The 10,050-nt window shown below is 36.0% G+C and overlaps 1 non-coding gene across 1 annotated transcript; it reads right to left on the reverse strand.

The window, feature by feature from the left end:
- Positions 1-9,038: 9,038 nt before the first annotated feature.
- LOC143889028 (small nucleolar RNA R71) lies at positions 9,039-9,145 on the reverse strand. The gene has a single exon (XR_013254653.1). It is a non-coding gene; the product is annotated as a small nucleolar RNA R71 (small nucleolar RNA).
- Between the last annotated feature and the right edge of the window lie 905 nt (positions 9,146-10,050).

Raw genomic sequence — 10,050 nt, forward strand, 5'->3', positions numbered from 1 at the left:
GGCAATGAGATAATTGATGACAGAGAAATCAACCACCGAGTCTTCTAGCGAAACGAGAGTTGTTTCACCAGGTACGAGAAAAAGAGAGAGAGTGTCTCCCAAACCAAGGCATGCTCTATCAATCATGAGCCAGAGAGAGAGGCCAAAATCTAAAGGGGAAGAGAGAGGGGGTCTGTAATAACCAAATTTTGAGTTTTCCCTAATCCAAAGTGATTAAGTGAACTAAACATGATTAGTGTGATCAAAGTTCAACTTAAGAACTAATGAAATGTGGAGGATATTTTGATAAATTCATCAAGGGACACGAGTGTCCTTACTATAGATGAACAATGATAGTTTGGTCATTTCCGTTATAGGATACAAGGGTAATTAAAACAAGTCAAGGAGATAATGTAATGGTATTTTGGCCATTAGCTATAAGCATAGTAGAGATTGTTGTGAAAATGACACATGAAAATCCAAGTGTCACTTCTCTTTGATGCTAGCTTTATCTAAAGCAAATGAGAAGAGAAATTCATTTTTAACATTAAAAATAAAAGAAAATGAGAGAAAAAGAAATTAAGAAGAGAAAAGCTTGGTGAAAGGATGGAATTAGAGAAGTCAAGGTAAAAGATTGAATCCAGAAATTCGCTATTATTCGTAGCTGGTTTGGATGTTCTATGATATTCTGACGAGAATTGGCAAAAATGTTAAACATAAAAATTATATATCTTTTTCCGTAGATCCAAATTCAAATTTCTTATGTGTAGTTTGGTGAAGTATTGAATAAGTTATGTTACTTATAAGATTTCAGTTTTAAAAATGAATTAAAATGGTAATTTCTATGTTTTCCGGCCATCTCCGGTGAGATTTGGCCGAAGGTCTGAACAGAACAATTATTGGTATTAATATTAGGAGTAACTTTTATGTTTGTGACTTTATCTATTTTTGGGTGTAGAAAGAGATACACTAAGTTTTAGATTTCAATTTACCATGAAACCCTCTTCTGAAGAATCAATTCGGAAAAGTGAGTTTTTCGGCCATCTTCGACAAGATTTGGCCAGACGTGTCAATTGAAAATTGTTTTAAATGTTGTACTAAACAAATCTTATGTTTTATAACAAGTCCAGTTCTAAGTGGATGAAAAGTTATTCAAGCTTAAACATTTCAGTTTTCATGAAAATATGTATTTTTCATGTCTGATCGGAGATTTGAGTTTTCCGGCAATTTTCGGTGGGAATTGGATGAAGTTGATAACTGAAAAGTTGTTCCTTAATTTACATATAATAAATTTTATATTTTGTTCTAAGACCAGTTCAAAAAAGGAATTTGAGCTATAGGTATCTTAAGATTTCAAATTTCATGTAAATAGGGCATTTTATTGCGTGATCAGAATTTTGTGTTTCCCGGCCATTTTCGGTGGGAATTGGCCATATCTGATAACTGAAAAGTTATTCCTTACTTTCCATGTAACAAATTTTATGTTTAAGAGATTTTAGGATTTTGACATTTAAAATGTATAAAAGTATTTGCAAAATCCACACTTAAGTTATGTTTTGGGTTTCGAACCATGGTTTTCCGCCTCGAGTAGGTTGTGCATGATATATATGAAATGGGATTGGCATTGATGTGAGACCCCTAATATATAAGGTGGCAACAAGTGGAGAAAGAAAGAGAATAAAGTGACAGAAAAGGAAAGAACAAAGTATTTTCAAGTAAGTAACTCGGTAACTTTCCGTGTGCATATATTGTTATGCAAACCAATTGAATAAAAGACCTGATTGATAAGAAAGTTATATATGTATTCCAGTAAGTATCTCGGTCACTTTCAGTGTGCATATTTTGTTATGCAAACCAATTGAATAAAAGACCTCATTGATAAGAAAGTTATATATGTATTCCAGAAAATAACTCAGTAGCTTTCAGTGTGCATATTTTGTTACGGAAACTTAAAGAATAAAAGACATAATTGATAAGAAATTTGTATATGTATTCCAGTAAGTGATTCAGTACCTTTCCGTGTGCATATTATTATGCAAATTAAGTGAATAAAAGACATGGTTGTAAAACATCTTTTGATACACTAGTGTTTGCACATATGGATGTGATATATTTTGTATATGAGTGTCTGCTCTATGATTTTAACAGTGAGGCCTATGTCTGTGAGTGCCTTAAAGAAAAAGGGTCTTATGAGTGCCTGCGCTGTGATATTAACAATGAGACCTATGTTTGTGAGTGCCTTGAAGATAAAGAGACCTATGAGTGCATGCTCTGTGATTTTAACAGTGAGGCCTATGTTATCCCCGCCATAAGGGCAATTGAGGACCGTGGCTTGCGCAAGTCCTCCGTAATTGCTTTTGGACCCATCCGGATGTGGTAATGTAGTAACGTGGTAATGTGGGGATGTGTATGCCATGATTATGAATATTAATGATTGATTCTCTATGTGAAAGGATCTAATGATAGTATATATATGTATGTCTTTTATTTTCCATGTGCTACACACTTCTTTGGGGAAAATTATATGATGATATGATTAAAGTTAACTAGCTAGAATATATGATACAAAACTTATTTCGATTGTGGTTCTGTGCATGATATCATTTTTTAATATTGATGATATATGTGAATAAGTCAGATAAGATTTTCTATGTATGTGCCTTCAATTTTCTCTATGAAAATTGTGAGAAAGAACATGTGTAATGGATTTTTATCTATCTAGTTTATGTGACACGTGACTTGTGATTTGCTCATTTTGAATGAATCACTAGACATTAGATCTAAATCTTTAAGTATTGGTAAATAATTATGTTTTATTGAATAATGAATATGAACTTTCAACCATTGTTTATTATGTTTAACTCAGTAAACAATTGAACATTGGATATGAATCTTTAAAAATATAACTGAAAATGATATGAGATATTATGTATATGATACAAACCAGTAACATATTATGAAACACTACTAGATTACTGTTTTGCTTACTAGCTATTTGCTAACGTGCTCGATGTTACACATTTCAGATCCAGAATAGTTTGCCTCTTTGCGAGCCTTGCTGAGGCAGTGAGAGTGACCCTACTATAGTGAGTACGGGCTTGTACATTGTATTTATTTACTGTTTATGTATAGATCCTGAGAGGTTGTATAAATGAAAGAGTTTCTTTTATTTCATATCTCTTAATTATTGTGGATATTATGTTTCTAACATGCTTATCTGGATGATTATCTGTTCAGAGGCTTTACACACTTGCCGAGTTCACTTAGTAAGAGTGTGGCGCCTGGCACGTACCCTGAGTGTCCGGATCGGGAGTGTGACAGGGTCGATGATCCTTTGAAGCGAAGAAAGTGAAGAGTTGCACATCAATGAAAACCAATCGTCCTCCACTTTTCTCTGATATGCTATTGTCTTTTTATATTGGAAAGAAAGTTAGGTTGCACATAAAGAGAGCCCAAAATTGTCGTAATCTCTTAAATGCGCAAGTTCTTTTTTAGAGAAAGTTGCCGATTCTTTTCTCCTTATAAAGAAGAAACTTTCTCTCCCTAAGAGTAGCGAGAGAGAGGAGGTTTCCCTAATGTGAATTACATTCCTAAATAAGAGAGAAAATCTACGTTTCCAAAAATAGTCACACTCATGGATTTCTTTCAAAGTCATCTAAAACATAGCATACAACTTCCTGTGGACCCCGATCCGAGAGAGGCGGTGGGGGACGCGCCCCACACGCTAACAGTCTCAGAATCATCCACGTGAATGGAGAGCTCTACCAAGGAACTCTCGAAAGAAGTGCCCCTCACAGCATGAGTGGCGATAAAAGGTGAGATACCTCTCGATTCGGGGACTAGCCCAGATTCAAGGCGTACCTTAAACAAAGAAGAGTCGTCATCCAAGGAAATTGGCCAAGGATCCCATACTATGCTCTGTTGCAACAGATAACCAGAGATATAAAAGAAGGTCCGTGCCTGGTTACGAATTCGGAAGGTCTAAAGAGCACCTCATCCGCCCAAGTGTAAACACCTGGTCTCCTATGCCATTTACTTATTGATTTTGAAGAGTTTTGGGCGAAAGTCATATGAAATGGGAACGAATATCTCCGAGAAGGCGTCTACCTAATCATGCATGTCTCGGAGACGATTAATGAACACACTTAAAAAGAAATAAAATAAGTGTCACCTAAAAGTAGCTAGGTTATGAATGTCATATCTAATTGGTGTCTAAATTCTGTTGTGCGAACACATGCATGCTACAGCTAAAGGTATAGGATCTGTACATGATAGTAAGAAAACACATCAAAACATAAAACACAAATCAATCATATATATGACAGGACAAGACAAATCCTAACTCTAATGTGACTTGACTCGGACCAAGATGGCCGTCCATCCCAGCTGCTCTACGTATCCCGGCCTCGGGAAGAATCGGAGTCAACGTAGTTCGATGACCTATTCTAAACTTTGATGCCTACCCATTTAGAACCGCTATCCTAGACTCGATCCACTAGACTCGACTGATTTTTAAAGCTTTTTACACGATTGCTTAAATTCAGGTGAATTGTAATTTTCAGGACTCTCTATATGCCCTAACTAATGCAAGTTGGTTAGCCTTAAGCTAATGCAGGTGGGCCCTACATCCTATGTATAACTAGGCTGTGCAACCTAATGAAAACCATGGGCTGACTATATGCTTCCTAGTCTAGCCATCGGTTTGAGTAAATATCTAACCGATCGACTCAAAGCCTCCTAACTCTAGGGACACTCACACGACAGGACACACCATATCAACAAAAACAGGACAGACTCCTAACTCTAAAACATCCCATATATCTAGGACAGAATCCTAACTCTAGGGGAAGATCTTTTTGAAAAGGTTTTGAAGAATTTTTATATTTTTAGAAAGTTTGAAATGTTTATTTTTAAAGGTTTGGCTGGACTTGAGATGTGGATCCCAAGCTGCACTACGTTCCCCGTGGAAAGGGATCAAGCCAACGTAGTTCGGAACAGAATTCCTAACTACTCCTAAAGACTCTAGATTTTTGAGATTTTTGGTTTTTCAGATATTTTTAGTATTTTTGTTGTTTTCAAGTGTTTTTGAATTTTTCCACAAGAGGACAGAATCCTATCATCATAAGGGGAGGACAAACTCCTGATATCCCGCAAAGGTTGGACAGCATCCTATGCTTTGCGGGGGAAAAGAACAGAATCACAGCTTTGCAAGGGTTGGACAGCATCCTATACCTTGCAAGAGCGGATAGAAAAACACATGATTTGATGAGAGGTTGGACGGAAATTTAACCCCTATGATGATAAGACTGACTCTTGAAAGAAAGACTCTCTAGCTAAGGACAGATATCCTATGCTAAAGGACCGACTCCTAGTGCACAACCCGAAGAGGAGAGTGTCAATGAGACTAGACTAGTCTCCTAAAAGAAGAGGAGATAAGAAAGGTGCTAATGAGACTAAGTAAGTCTCCTAAACACAGAGATGGGCTCCGTTGCCCTTGCAATGATAAGAAGGGTATGGTTTTTAACAGACCAAGTCGGTCTTTAACCTAAAAGAGGTGTTCTATTTGAGACTTAGATAGTCTCCTATGTATGACTTGCTAATGATACAAAGCTTGTCTCCAAAGGATTTGATTATGTTTTCGTGAGACATAGCTTGTCTCCCTAAAAGGGTTCTAAAGATCTCTTTCATTACCCGTGTAATGAAAAGGGGAACCTAAAGTCTTAAGGGATATACAACTAAAAGAGTGGGCAAGTCTTTTAAATGAAAAAGGGGAGTGCTATTTGGACTAAGTGAGTCCCCCAAAAAAAAATATCTCTATATGACAACATTGGCACTGTTAAGGACATGAAATTATCCCAGTATGACGATGTTGGTATGAACAGTCACATAAGCTCTATTATGCTTTAATAATTACATCCATTTTTCATATAAAAAAATATGTATGCCATCAAACATGTAAAAGAAATTAACAATAAGTTTAACACTCTTATAAAATACAAGAAGAAAATAAAATATGACCTAGAAGTGCTGCTCCACAAGGCATCTAAGATTCATAAAATTTGAATATAAAGCTCCACACAATTTATTTAACACCTCATACAAATATTATTAAGGATACAATCCTATTCACCCAATCCCACTCGCTCTGTTGTAGTGAAACAAAAGTAATATTGCCTATTCTATATTGTGATAATGAAGAATGATCATGATTCAATCTAAAAAAAAAACATGAACAGAATTCTAGTGAAGTCTGCTACTAGTTGAAGAATAATTAGGGACCCATGTGAAATATTTAAGAATATCATGCCATTTTAATACATAGGATCTCTTTTTAGATAGTAAAAATCACAAATCACAACTACATTTCTAAAAATGTTCTGCATACCCAGCTTCTTAGGTATTAATTCACAAATAATTGAAGTGTAAACCAATTAAACCATGTAATGATTTCATGATAACTAAACTGATGAATGCATCAATGAAATTTTCATGCTTTTCAAAGAAAAACCGAGAGCACCATGTGATTAAATCATTTATGTGTGAATGGTAGTGGTAGGATGCATGCATATTTTATGTTTTAAGCGGTGCTACTAAGGTATTTTTGTTGTTTCAGGATTTTTATTGGAATTATGAAGGAAATTGAGCTTAACATATGAAAATAGTGAAGAAATGACCAATTGCCATGAGAATCCAAAGTTCCAAGATGCCTTAGTTGGCCGAATTGGCAGGATGCTTTAGTAGGATCAAATTGATAATGCCACACCCCCTTATTTTGCTTTGAAAGATGAAATTTCAATGATGGATGATGAAAAAAAGAGAAGAGAAAGGATCTTAATTCCAATGGTTGAGATTGAAATGATCAAGAGAAGAGAAAGGATCTTAATTCCAATGGTTGAGATTGAAATGATCAAGAGAGGAGAAGTGAATTATTAGTTGTTTATGTGCATTACAAAGGAATGTTAGATTTGCCATTTGCGAAAGTATATGGCAGGATTGCAATTCATTCGAAAGATATGGACAATTTGGTCCTTTCATGCACATATTCCTCAACTTGGAATCTTTCCATTATTTTTCTACCATTTAGAAAGTTGCTTGACAAAATAATTAGAAGGTTTTAGACAAACCTTTGGAAAGAAAAAAAAAAGAAGGAAAGTAACCCATGTGTTTTTAGAAGAAATATAGAAAGCCCATTCAAGCCTTAATCTTGTCCTTCCACTTGTTTCCTAAGATTAGCTTTTTAATCTCCACCTTACATCTTTTTCAATCCCTTAATTTAGCAACATTTCTCACCCAAAATCTATATATCAATCTCTCTTGAACTCTCTCCCATCTTCTTGAATTTTTATTCCCGTCTCGTCGCGTCGCGTCTTCAGCAGTTTTTTTTTATTTTTTTTCTAAAAGTTCAACGGACCATAACTTCTTCGTTTTAGCTCCGATTCGCGCGTGGTCGGATCCGTTGGACTCGTATCGACGAAAGGAATCCGATCAAGGCTTGAAAGAGGACAATGATTCAACCATTGAAGGAGAAAAAGAATAAATTTTTCTTATTTTGCTCTTTATTTTAAATTACAATTTGATGTATTTTTACTTTCAATTTCAATTAAAGAAGAGTTCTTTTTGTTTTCTTTTTCCTTCTCAAGTTCTTAATGGAAATTCTCTTCTTTCTACTTTTTATTTTTGTTTCTTTGACTTTCTTCATGAGTAACTAAATTCTATATACTTAGGGTTTAGATGAAACCATGGGGAAGGAGAGAGGTTTTTAATTAAATTTGATGGTATGGAATTAATGGTTTATAATTGTTGGATACCAATCATTCATGCCATTGGCTTTCCCCTTTCGTATGAGTGATTTCTATGAACATTATAAATATTTATATAGCCTTTAAAATTGGAGTGTGTCTTTAATAAATTACTCATGGGCGATGACATCCATTGATCTTATTTCCCATAGACTAATTATCAAATATACAATTCAATACACGAAAATTATTTTAATTAATCAATCTAATCCAAGCCCATGGTGGATTCTAACCCTAAGTAATCTTTTATATTGAAGTAAGGATTTTATACTGTTCCAAATTACTTTTGTAATTTTCCAATTTACTTAGGCCCTTAGAATTTTGGTTTTCTAATTAAATTAGATAAGTAGTTAAAAGAGATCATTAGAACCTTGGTACACTTTGCCTAAATTTGGATTTTAAATCAAAAAGATCTTAGTTGAATTTGATTCTTAGATTGAATAGAATATATGCTTATATATAGTGTTGGCTCCGAGGTCTAAGTCCACGGAAATCCTGAGTCCATTCCAGGCAACATTATATCCTAGCTAGTATTCTAATCGATAAAAGAATAGGATTGACAACTAGATTTCTCTTCCCTGAGTTCGACCCGTATTTACACGATCCGTGCACTTGCGGTTATTTAATTTCTCAATCAAGTTTTTGGCGCCGTTGCCGGGGAAGAGAGTTGCATTAGAATCTTAATTATTCGAAGTGTTAGATTAGTAGTTATTTTTAGTTTAGTTATAATTTTGGTTTCTTGCCTATCCATCTCTCTTACTTCTTCTTTTTTTTGTGTTTATGATTGCAGGTTGGGTGCGGAACTCGGCCAATCGACTAGAAAGAGCAAACCGGTTAGAGACGACGGAAGACATCACACCAAATCCAAATCAAGTAGTCATGGCGGAAGAACAAGAGCCGCCCAAAAGTTTGTGCGATCGCTTCTATCCGGCCCGAACCGCGCAACCTTCTTGCATTAGATTGCCGATTGCACAGGGCAATAATTTTGAGCTAAAATCGCAATTTATTTCTTTGCTTCCTCGTTTTCATGGCCTCCCTTCGGATGATGCTTATTTATTTTTGCGTGAGTTTGAAGATGTATGTGCTTTGATTAAGTTGCAACAACTTACCGATGATGCGGTAAAGTTGCGGTTTATTACGTTTTCACTCAAGGATGGAGCCAAGAAGCGGCTCTATGGCTTACCAACGAACTCCATCACCACTTGGGAGGAGTTCGTCGTCGCTTTCCTAAAAATGTTTTTTCCATTACATAAAACTAATAAGCTTAGGAACGATATTTTACAATTCAAACAAAAGCCATTAGAGTCATTTTCTAAGTTTATGGAGAGGTTCAAAGACCTACTCCAAGAGTGTCCTCACCATGGAATTGATTTGTGGCAGTTATGCCAAATTATTTATGAGGGCATTGATTACCAAACAAAGCAACTTCTTGAGTCCATGTGTCATAACGGTTTTACATCTTTTACGGATGAGGCCGCGGCATGGAACTTCTTACTTGATTTGGCGGAAAAAACAAGAGAGTGGGAATCCACTCAAGACAGTGAGAGAGCCACTTCAAGTAAGGGATTTCTAATTGAGGGTGTCGTGGTAAAAGAGGCTCATCTTGATAGCTTAATCAAAAGGCTAGAAGCAATAGTTGTTAAAGGACCTTCACAAGTCAATCAAATTGCACATAGTGTTCCCATGTGTAATTGGTGTCAAGCCACGGACCATGTCATGGAAGAGTGTCAAACTCTTGCTAAATTTGATAATTCTAATGAGAATGTAAGTGCTTTGTATTCTAATAATCCTTATTCTAGCACTTATAATTCGGGATGGAGAAATCATCCCAACTTTTCATGGAGTCAAGGTGGACCATCTAATTTCCAAGGCCAAGGCCAATTCAGCCAACCTAGGCCCACCTTCCCTCCCACTTTTGTTCGGCCATCCCCTTCCCCTCCTACTTTTCAAAACCCCATGATTAATAATGTTTCAAATCAGCAACCGCCGGATTTTCAAAAACAAGGAGAGTCGGCACGCATAGCTTCCTTAGAAAAAGCATAGAACTTCTCACTAGCACTTTCATGACAAGCCAACACAACATGGAGAAGCAAATCTCCCAACTTGCCATGGCGTTGCATGAGAGGGAAAAGGGGAAGATGCCAAGTCAACCCGTTCCTAATCCAAGGAACGTGAATATGAATGTGAATCAACATGTACCGCCAAATCAGTTGAATGCCATTCAACCAATTTTGCCGCCGCAAGAGCCCTCCAACGAATGTAATGCCGTATA

The sequence above is a fragment of the Tasmannia lanceolata genome, unplaced genomic scaffold, assembly GCF_043159265.1.
Source record: "Tasmannia lanceolata isolate RefF3 unplaced genomic scaffold, GAP_Taslan_0.1 ptg000012l, whole genome shotgun sequence".
Taxonomy (NCBI): Eukaryota; Viridiplantae; Streptophyta; class Magnoliopsida; order Canellales; family Winteraceae; genus Tasmannia; species Tasmannia lanceolata.